Source organism: Chiloscyllium plagiosum, unplaced genomic scaffold (assembly GCF_037043375.1).
Source record: "Chiloscyllium plagiosum isolate Xiang-an unplaced genomic scaffold, Cpla_swu_hap1 HiC_scaffold_34, whole genome shotgun sequence".
Classification (NCBI taxonomy): domain Eukaryota; kingdom Metazoa; phylum Chordata; class Chondrichthyes; order Orectolobiformes; family Hemiscylliidae; genus Chiloscyllium; species Chiloscyllium plagiosum.
The window spans coordinates 50,909,150-50,921,249 of record NW_028270172.1 but is presented as its reverse complement, the minus strand read 5'-3'; the positions used below and the strand labels follow the sequence as shown (position 1 = coordinate 50,921,249).

Below are 12,100 nucleotides of genomic sequence, written 5' to 3'. Positions count from 1 at the left end.
TGAGTAGTTTGAAGAGCTTATAGGTTCAAGTACAATCCATTATGCGTGCCAATGAAACAGCTACAAACATAGATCCATTCCCAAGCCCTTTCCCAAATGATGTTAAGTATTTCTGTTTTGAATACTGAACTATTTTCCTCCCTTCTATTTCATTCCATGTCCAATCAACCTGCTATATGAAAACAATTGTTATCTCTTATTACTTCTGATGGAATCTAAAATTGATATCCTCTGATTACCAATCCATGGAAGTAGATTTTCCTAACATACTTAATCTAAACTGTTCATATCAATCTCTTGAGATATATTGAAACTGCAAATTTGATTAATATATATCGTTGTTTATTCAGTTATCTTTCTTCAGTCGTATTTTCAGAAATGGTGAGTGTTGTGGTGAATAGTTTGGGAAGAAAATTTAAAATAATTCTTTTATGACACCTCAACAACTGTTCTGCAAAAGTACTGCCTGTTTTTGTTGAATGGTTGCAGTCTTTGTTTACTACACTGATAAATTCTGGTGAATATTAGCCCATCAATACTGAAGAAATTGTAATATATAAATTCAGATTAGAGTGGAGCAAGTAGTGTTCCCATATTATTGTTATTTTTAACTTTCTTGCCAGTAGAGCCATAGTGTTTGAAAGTATTGTTCAAAAACCTTGGTGAGTTGTATTTCCTTTTGAGACCCCGATTTGTTGAATGGATAGCTATTGATTTATTGCACTGTTGCCAAATGAGATAGTGGAGACGTTTTGAGAAACCAGGAAGGGTTTCTTATTAATGAGTAACTAATTTCAAATCAGGTCTCGTAGCTCTGATTTTAAGTTTGCTAGCCCAGTTACGGTTCTGTTCAATGATAATCTGCCCAACAGAATATTAATGGTAGAAACTTGGTTAACATGCAGTGCAACTCTACAGGTTGTGAATGAGCTTTCATTTCTTTGAGAATACAATTGCCCGATACTTAGTTATTGTGAATGTTACTTGTCATTTATGATCCTAGGCCTTACTGAATGATGTTTAAGTGCTGCCATAGGCTGACATGGTTGTTTTCCTGAGTAGGATTGCAGATGAAGTTGAACATCATCTTTGAATAACTCATTCTTGACATTGTGATGTAGGGAATGTCACCATTTATGAAGTAACTGAGTATGAGTGGGCCAAGGATACTGGAGAATTTCTACACTGTCATCCTGGGGTTGTGATGATTGGTTATTACCAAGAATAGGGATGATTCCAGCCACTGGAAGATCTCCTTTGATTCCTTCTGAATTGGTTTAGCGTGGTCTCTTTGGTAGCTTGACATTGAAGGAAATTAATGTTACCTCTCCTCTGACAGGCCCCTCTTCACTCAATGTATTTTCTTGATTCAATTACGAAGGAGATATTTCTATTTCTGGTACAATGGTATGAGATAGATGAGGTGGATCAAGGGTCTACAAGGGAACTTTTTATCTCATAAGGTTTATGTCAGTAATGGAGAAGAAGAAGGAATAATCCAAAGTAGAACCTCTGAATTGTTAGATGTCTAACTTTAATGTGATAAGAGAAGCTCCAGCCAGAGTAAGATGGAACTAGAGAAAGGGAAGTAAAAACACAACAGTGATTTGTAAGGAGACGTTCTTACTAGTATAATTTAGGTACATTCCAAAAAGAGGAAAGGTGGGAGAACCAAAGTCATTGGATGATAAGGGCAATAGAGAATATAATGAACCAGAGGAAATGCTGGAGGCTGGTACAATGACAGCTTTTAAAAGGCATCTGAATGGGTAAATGAATAGAAAGGGTTTAGAGGGATATGGGCCAAGTGCTGGCAAATAGGACTAGATAAAGTTGGGATAACCAGTTGACATGGACGAGTTGGACCAAAGAGTTTGTTTCTGTGCTGTACATCTCTGACTCTAAGTAAAGATGGTATATGATGCACCTTAGGTAATTTCTTCAAGCAATAACCAGGGTACAATAGATCAAGAGGGGAAGTGAAGATTGAAGTAAGATTTGGAAAGGGAGAATATGAGAACAGAATGGCAGTTAAGATAAAAGTAAAAAATTGAGACAGTTAGGGTGTTGATAACCTAAATTTGATAAGCAGGATATACTGGAAAAGCTGGCTATGTTTAGAATGGATAATAAGTCTAGTCTAGATGGCTTTCATCCCAGGCTGCTAAAGGAAGTGATGGTGGAGATAACAGAAATGTTATAGAACATAGAATACAGAACAGTACATGCCCTTGATGTTATGCCAATCTTTTATCTGACTCTAAGATCAAACTAATCTATATACCCTACATTTTACCATCATCCATGTGCCTAGCCAAGAGTTGCTTAAATGTCCCAAATGTATCTGACTCCACTACCACTGCTGCCAGTGCATTCCACGCACACACCACTCTCTGTGTAAAGGACCTACCTCTGATATCTCCCCTATATCTTCCTCCAATCACCTTAAAATTATGCCACCTTGTGAAAATCATTTCCACCCTGGGAAAAAGCCTCTGGCTATCCATTCTATCTATGTCTCTCATCATCTTGTACACCTCTATCAAATCACCGCTCATTCTTCTTTGCTCCAATGAGAAAAACCCTAGCTCTCTTAACCTTACTTCATAAGACATACCCACCAGTCCAGGCAGCAACCTGGTAAATCTCCTTTTCACTCTGTCTAAAGCTTCTATATCCTTCCGATAATGAGGTGATCAGAACTGAACACAATATTCCAAATGTGGTCTATTCGGGGCTTTATAGAGTTGCAGCATAACCTTGCAGCTCTTAATCTCAATCTCCATCTCCCTGCTAATGAAAGCTAACGCACCATCCGAGTTCTTAACAGTCCTATAAAGCCCTTCCTGATGAAAGGCTTATGCCCGAAATGCCGCTTCTCCTGCTCCTTGGATGCTGCCTGACCTGCTGTGCTTTTCCAGTACTACACTCTTGACTCTGATCTCCAGCATATGCAGTCCTCACTTTCTCCTATAAACTTGGGTGGCAACTTTCAGGGATCTATGGATATGGATCCCAAGATCCTTCTGTTCCTCCACACTGCCAAGAATCCTGCCTTTAACCCTGTATTCTGCATTCAAATTCAAACTTCCAAATGAATCATTTCACACTTTTCCAGGTTGAACTCCATCTGCCACTTCTTAGCCCAGTTCTGCATCCTGTCAATGTCACATTGCAAACAGCCCTTTACATTATTCACAAGTCTACCACCCTTCCACTTCCTCATCTAACTCATTTATCAAAATCATAAAGGTCAGGGGTCCCAGAACAGATCCCTGAGGAACACCACTGATCACCGAACCCCAGGCTGAATACTTTCCATCTACTACCATCTTCTGTCTTCTATGGGCCAGCCAATTCTGTATCCAGATAGCTAAACTTCCCTGTATCCCATGCTTTCTTACTTTCTGAATGAGCCTACCATGGGGAACCTTATCAAATACCTTGCTAAAATCCACATACACCACATCCACTGCTTTACCTCCATCAATGTGTTTTATCACATCCTGAAAGAATTCAATAAAGCTTGTGAAGCATGATCCGCCCCTCACATGCTGACTATCTCTAATCACACTATGCTTTTCTAAATAATCTTAAGTCCTAAATCTCAGAATCCTCTCCAATAATTTGCTCACCAATGATGTAAGACTGACTGGTGTGTAATTCCCAGGGTTATCCGTATTCCCTTTCTTGAACAAGTGAATAACATTTGCCACCATCTAATCATCTGGCACTAATTCAGTGGGCAGTGACCAAGCAAAGGTCATTGCCAAAGGTGCAGCAGTCTCTTTCCTCATTTCCCATAGAAACCTTGGGCATATTGTGTCTGTCCCAGTGGTCTTGCCTATCCTCATGTTTTTCAAAATTTCCAGCATATCCTCCTTCTTAACATCAACCTGTTCAAGCATATCAGCCTGTATCATGCTGTCCTTACAAATTCCAAAGTCCATTTTGTTACTGAATACTGAAGTAAAGTATTCATTCAGGACCTCCCCTACCTTGTCTGACTCCTGGCACAAGTTCCCTCCACGATCCGTGATCAGCCTGATCCTCACTCTGGACATCCTCTTGTTCCTTACATAAGTGTAGTACGCCTTGGGTTTCCATTAATACTACCCTCCAAGGCTTTTTCATGCCCCCTTCTAGCTCTCCATTCTTCAGTTCCTTCCTGGCTACCTTGTAACTCTCTAGAGCCCTGTCTGATCCTTGCATCCTCAACCTTAAGTAAGCTTCCTTCTTCCTCTTCACTAAGTGTTCCACATCGCTTGTCATCCAAAGTTCCTTCGCTCTATCATCCCTTCCTTGCCTCAGTGGGATAAACCTATCCAGCACTCGCAGCAAGTGCTCCCTGAACAACCTCCATATTTCTGTTGTGCATTTCTCTGAGACATCTATTCCCAACTTATGCTCCACAGTTCCTGCCGAAATAGCATTGTAATTCCCCCTCCCTCAATTACTTTCCCATACTGTCTGCTCCTATCCCTCTCCATGACTATAGTAAAGGTCAGGGAGTTGTGATCACTATCATCAAAGTGCTCTCCCACAAGAGATCTGACACCTGGTCTGGTTTGTTGCCAAGCATCAGATCCGATACGGCTTCCGTTCTCGTCGGCCTCCCCTTTCTTGTCCTCACCATTTTCATCTCCGGCTACAGTCTCCAAATGAATGTCTACTACGAAAATATGGACTCCCATACACCTGGACCACGTCTCTTCCCACCCAGTATTCTGCAAGAACTCCATCCCATTCTCCCAATTCTTCCACCTCCGCTGCATCTGCTCGGACAAGGACACTTGCCAGCTTCCCAGATGACCACCTATTTTCCCAGATGTCCACAACATGCTTTTCTCCCTCCATCATCCAGACAGCCTCTGCTATCCATTCCCTGTTCCCTGCTCTAAACCTACCCCCTCCCAATGCACTAAAGACATATTCCCCCTTGTCCTCACCCACCACCCCACCGGTCTCTGCATCCAACGCATCATCCTCAAACACTTCAACCAACTCCAAATCGATCCCACCACCAAGAACATCTTCCCCTCCCCATCCCTCTCTGCCTTCTGCAAGGAACATTCCCTCTGTCAGTCCTTGATTTACACCACCCTCACCACCGAACCACCAGGTACCTTCCCCTGCAACCAGAAAAGATGAAAAACCTGTCAGTACACCACCCCGTCACCTTCATCCAAGGCCCAAAATAGTCTTTCCAGGTGAGACAGAGGTTCACCCTCCTCTGTTCTAACTTAGTTTACGGCATCCGATGTCCCCGATGTGATCTTCTCTACATCAGGGACACTGAACGTAAACTTAGGGAATGGTTCACTGAGCATCTCAGCCGGGCCCACAGAGGCCAACCAGACCTCCCAGTCACCGCTCATTTCAATTCCCTCAACCACTCCCTTTCCGACATGATCATCCTTGGCCTCCTCCATTGCCAAAACAAACTAAAGTGCCAATTGGAGGTACAGCACCTTATCTTCCACCTGGGCACCCTACTGCCTGGAGGATTCAACACTGAGTTTTCCAATTTCAAATAACCTCCCTTCTCATCTCCCGAATCCCTTCCCAGACCCTCCCTCTCCCTTCCACTGCTCCCTGCCACCAACTAGATTCATTCCTCCCATTGACCAACCAGGTCGTACCCTCTACTTGTCTTCACCTATCCCCACTTCACCACCTGCCCCACCACCCCCTTTATCTGCAGCTCCCCCTACACCCACTCCTGAAGAAGGGTTACATCTCAAACATTGACTTCTGCACCTCCTGATGCTGCCTGGCTTGCTGTGTTCTTCCAGCCTCCTGCCTATCTACATATTGAGTCAGGAATCCTTCCTGGACACATCTAACAGAATCTGATCCATCCAAACTATTTGCACTGAGGAGATTCCAATCCATATCCAGTGGGTGGCACGGTGGCACAGTGGTTAGCACTGTTACCTCACAGCGCCAGAGACCCGGGTTCAATTCCCGCCTCAGGCGACTGACTGTGTGGAGTTTTCACATTCTCCCCGTGTCTGCGTGGGTTTCCTCCGCGTGCTCCGGTTTCCTCCCACAGTCCAAAAATGTGCAGGTCAGGTGAATTGGCCATGCTAAATTGCACGTAGTGTTAGGTGCAGGGGTAAATGTAGGGGAATGGGTCTGGGTGGGTTGCGCTTCTGCGGGTCGGTGTGGACTTGTTGGGCCGAAGGGCCTGTTTCCACACTGTAAGTAATCTAATCTAATCATATTAGGGAAGTTGAAGTCACCCATGACAGCAACCCTGTTACTTCTGCACCTTTCCAAAATCCGCCTCTCAATCTGCTTCTCCCTCTGTCTGTTGCTCTTGAAAACTCTAAATAAAGTGCCTACTCCTGTCCTGTTTCTAACTTCCACCCATTCTGACTTAGTAGATAAACCCTCCTTGATGACCTCCCTTTGTGCAGCTGTGATACTATCCCTGCTTAGCAATGCCACTCTCCCACCTTTTTTCCTCCCTCTCTATTCCTTTTGAAATATCTAAATCCCGGAACATCCAACAACCAACCCCGTAATATCCAAGTCACCGTAATGGCCTCAACATCGTAGCTCCAAGTAGCTCCTCCCTTCCCCCACTCCAACCTCTTACCCTCACAACGCGTAGCCCTCCACTCTCTCTGCTCCAATCCCAACCTCACCATCAAGCCAGCGGATAAAGGGGGTGCAGTGGTAGTTTGGCGCACTGACCTCTACACCGCTGAAGCCAGACGCCAACTCAAAGACACATCCTCCTACCGACCCCACCCCGTCATCACCAAACCATCATCTCCCAGGCCATACAGAACCTCATCACCTCAGGAGATCTCCCACACACAGCTTCCAACCTCAATAGTCCGGGAACCCTGCACTGACGGTTCTACCTCCTTCCCAAGATCCACAAGCCTGACCACCCCGGCCGACCCATTGTCTCAGCCTGCTCCTGACCCACCAAACTCCTCTCCGCCTACCTCAATACAGTCCTATCCCCCCAGTCCAGGAACTCCCCACATACATTCGAGACAACACCCACACCCTCCACCTACTCCAAGACTTCCGTTTCTCCGGCCCCAACACCTCATCTTCACCATGGACATCCAGTCCCTCTACACCTCCATCCACCATGACCAGGGTCTCCAAGCCCTCCGTTTCCTCCTCTCCCGACTTCCCCAACAGTACCCTTCCACTGACACTCTCATTCGTTTGGCTGAACTGGTCCTCACCCTCAACAATTTCTCTTTCAAATTCTCCCACTTCCTTCAGACAAAAGGCATAGCCATGCCTGTCTCTTTGTCAGATATATAGAACTGTCCATCTTCTGTAGTTACACCAGCACCATTCTCCACCTTTTCCTCCGCTACATTGATGACTACATCGGTGCTACCTCGTGCTCCCAAGAGGAAGTTGAGCAGTTCATCAATTTCACCAACACATTCCACCCTGACCTTAAATTCACCTGGACTATCTCTGACACCTCCCTCCCCTTCCTGGTCCTCTCCATCTTCATCAATGACGACCGACTCAACACCGACATTTTTTACAAACCTACCGACTCCCAAAGCTACTTCCTCCCACCCTACCTCCTCCAAAAATGCTATACCGTATTCCCAATTCCTCTGCCTCCGCCATATCTGCTCCCAGGAGGACCAGTTTCACCACCGAACATACCAGCTGGCCTCCTTCTTTAAAGACTGTAATTTCCCCTCCCATGTGGTTGAAGATGCCCTCTAACGCATCTCATCCAGATCCCGCACCTCTGCCCTCAAACCCCACCTCCCCAACCGCAAAAAGGACAGAACCCTGGACCTCACCTTCCACCCTACCAACCTCTGCATAAACCGCATCATCCGCCGACATTTCTGCCAACTCCAAACGGACCCCACCAGCAGGGATATATTTCCTTCCCCAACTTTATCTGCTTTCCACAAAGACCATTCCCTCTGTGACCACGTCAGGTCCACGCCCCCCCCCAACAACCCACCCTGCCCTCCTGGCACCTACCCCCGTCACTGCAGGAATTGCAAAAACTGCTCCCACACCTCCCCCCTCACCTCCATCCAAGGCCCCAAAGGAGCCTTCCACATCCATCAAAGTTTCTCCTGAACTTCCATAAATGTTATTTATTCTATCCGTTGCCTTCGATGCAGTCTCCTTTACATTGGGGAGATTGGATGCCTTTTCACAGAGAGCTTCAGGAAACATCTTCGGGACACCCGCACCAATCAACCCCACTGCCCCGTGGCCAAGCATTTCAACTCCCCCTCCCACTCTTCCGAGGACAATCAGGTCCTGGGCCTCCTCCACCGCCGTTCCCTCACCACCTGACGCCTGGAGAAAGAACGCCTCATCTTCCACCTCAGAACCCTTCAACCCCAGAGCATCAACGTGGACTTCACCAGATTCTTCATTTTCTCTGCTCCCACCTTACCCCAGTTCCAAACTTCCAGCTCAGCACCGTCCTCATGACCTGTCTCACCTGTCAATCTTCCTTCTCACTTATCCGCTCCACCCTCCTCTCCGACCTATCACCTTTACCCCTTCCTCCATCCACCTATTGCACTCTGAACTACCTTCTCCCCAGCCCCACCCTCTTCCATTTATCTCCCCACGTCCAAGGCTTCCAGCCTCATTCCTGATGAAGGGCTCCTGCCCAAAACATCAATTTTCCTGCTCCCTGGATGCTGCCCAACCTATCTATAGATTGAGTCAGGAATCTTTCCTGGACATACTTGGCGACAAAACCTAATATTCCCCAGACAGGATAAAGAAGCCAATGGGCTATAGATTGGAAATGTAATACTCTTTCTCAAGAAAGGATGTAAGGACAATCCTCACAATTACTAGCGGGTCAGTTTAACACCAGTGGTGGATAAGGTGTTAGAAACAATAATGACGTATATGTGCTGGGTCCCATGATTATTGAAGATGGGAATGGGAAGATAGGAATTTTGATGAAGTCTCTTCCTGTTGGTGCTCAGTCAGGCAACCATCATTCTTGACTAAACAGGACTCAAAAGTTGTTCTGATCTGTTAGTCTTGGGATCAGTAATTCTGCCTTTGCAGTTTTGACTGGTTAGTATGCAAATGCAATTCAGCGTAAACATGATTGTTCAATATAGTATATGATTTCAGTTGCATGACAGAGTAATCTTTTGCTATTAATTCTGTGTCTTATCATCCTGTTTCACAGCTACCTAATGACAGAGCAGCGCTCCGAATGCTAGTACTTCCAAATAAACCTGTTGGACTATAACCTGGTGTCGTGTGATTTTTAACTTCATTCAGCATAGAGATAGACTGATTCATGAATTAACATGATCAGTACATTAGGATCAACAGGGGCTTTGACTTATATTTTTGACCTGAAGTCATGAGACATCTCAAGTTTCAGAGTTGATGTTGAATATTCCCAGAAACCTTCACACTCAACAGTATACCACTGTGTTACTACCTCAAGCACATTTGGCAAAGGATGGGAATATTTGCAATGTTGTGAATTATTAAAAAAAATCAAAATGCTCAGAGAGTGATTATAGAATTGCATATTAGATGTGTTTACAAATACGTATACTTTGAATTTGGCTTTATATAAGTACCAATGATGTGTAGTGTAGTTTGAGTGTTCAAACCAAAATGATTCTAAAGGAGTGGGATGAATGGAAATGTGGAATGAGACTCCTTTCACCAGGAAATTTTCCAATGTCTTGTTGAGCCCAGATATGGGTTCCAGCTACATTCACATGAAAGTTTCAGCAAAGTTATAAAACAATGCAAGTTTGGATAGTTTGTAATTACAACCTTTGTCTTGCATCTGATTTAAAACTGGGTAGAAATTTGCCTTAGGCAGGAGTACAAGCTGAGCAATTGCAAAGTTGTAGCATCCTTTCCAATCTGCCCATTTTGCATTAATGCTAATAGAAATTTCAGCCTAGCTTGATTCTGAGTCACATTTTACTTACAAACCAGACTTAAGCCTTTTGTAAGGTTGTTTAATATTAGTGTTTAAATGGTTCATTTTTAACTATTCTAGTCCCAAGCTTTTCTCACTGCAGTAAGAAAGAGATTTTGCCACTTGTGAAAACACTTTTTAATCAGCTAACAATTTATGTAGCGGTTGCAGGTAATGTATAATCATAAGTAACTAATGTCACATTATGGATGTGCCCTCTTTTAGGTGAGATACTAAATGGAGGCTTTACTGCCATTTCACATGAAAATAATCCACAACATGATTCCAAAGCAAAGGAGGCAAATTATCCCAGGCATTATGATCAATATTTATCTCTCAATCAACATCACAAAAAAAGGTTATCTGATCACTGTCACTTTGCTACTTGTGGGAGCTTGCTATGTACAGCTTGACTCCCATGTTTCCTGCAGTTATAATACTGACTACATTTCAAAAGGACTCTTTCAGCTTTATCTTTTTATTCTTAAAAATATTCAAATGGTGCCGGACTGCATTTTACTGTGTGGTTCATTGTAGAATTCAACTGACAATAAATCATCATTTAAGTGAATCATCATTCAATTGTGCCCTCACTCACCTGTGTCTTGGGTTCTCTCACTGCATCTCTGGTAAGTGCACTGCCAACAGCTACCACTGATGAAGGGACTCCTGCCCAAAACATCAATTTTCCTGCTCCTTGGATGCTGCCTGGCCTGCTGTGCTTTTCCAGCACCACTCTAATCTGAACAGCTACCACCACCCTAGTTGGCACTGCTTACAATGGACAATTGCCAACCTCTGCTGTATGGCAGGTCTCTGGGCCAAAACTTTTACCCCCTGCATCTTTGACATTGGGGATATCCTGTTACTCCTGATGATACCATTGCACTGGCCCCAAAAATTATTTTGCATATACTTGATATGTACTTAGCATATAGGTCACTCCCATTAATGTCAAGCTATACTATACCTACATGACCAGTCAGCCTCAATTTCCCAACCCACAAATCTCTGTATTACTTACTAATATCTATAACTCGGTGTATGTTATTAAATAGGTGATACAGGCTATGCTCGTAAAACCTATGACTGTTAACAACATGCACTCTTTGTCACGGATGCTGATAACATTTCAAAGTGGTGACCACCCACACTCACAATGCAGTTTACTTTCCTAATCAGTCAATTCCCATCCTGATGAAGGATCGTCAGACTCAAAACATTCTATTTGTTTTCTCTCCGCAGATGCTGCCAGATTTGCTGAGTTCGCCAGCAATTTCTGTTTTTATTACCAAAAGGGCTAAGTTTGGTTGAATCAATCATAACGTTTCAAAGTAAATTTCACAGTGGTTAAAGAAAAATGGTCAGAAACAAATATTAGTGTTAGTTCAGTAACAGCAATCTCAATCAGAGGTATGTGGCTTAAAGTGAGAAAACATTGCAGTGCAGTATTGAGGGAATTTCAAAGGGTCACCTTTTAGATGATAAATTAAAACAGTGCATTGTTTTCCCTTGTAGATGAATATAAAATATCCCATGATGCTATTCAAAACAGGGAGGGGTGTTATTCTTGGCATCCTGCCCAATATCAGAATCAGAGACTTTTTTCCCAGGATGGAAAGGTCAATACCAGGAGGGAATAGGTTCAAGGTGAGCGGGAGTAGGTTTAGGGAAGGTGTGTGGTGAAAATCTTTCAGACTGAGAGTGGAAATGCATTCCTCCATTGGAATGCATTTCCAGTGAAGGTGGTGGAAGCAGGAACATTAACGTTGTTTACGGCATATCTTGGGCAATAAGGAATGGAATTGGAACAGGCTTGGTGGGCCGAAAGGCCTGTTTCTGTGCTGTATTGTACTATATTGTATTGTATTATAAATATTGAGCCTTAAAACAATATCATTTGAAGAAAATATTTACTAGCACCTGACAATCAGCATTCAATATGCTTACAGCTACTTATAAACACTTTTGGAGGGTTTTCAATGGCTATGGTTACTGGAGATCTCTTTTAGCATGTCACTTCCATTGGGGAAGTGTAACGCTAAGTAGGACAAGCAAAATGTATCCCTACAATAAGTTAGATTAGAGAATCCTCTCTGAGACATGAAAGTTGAAATCATGATGTATGAACCAGAATTATTTGAATTCAACACAAAATAA

At 43.7% G+C, this 12,100-nt stretch overlaps 1 protein-coding gene across 3 annotated transcripts in view; it reads left to right on the top strand.

Moving 5' to 3' along the window:
• Positions 1-12,100, top strand: part of gcm2 (GCM transcription factor 2) — a 51,105-nt gene that overhangs the window by 15,494 nt on the left and 23,511 nt on the right. The gene's annotated exons all lie outside the window — the stretch shown is intronic.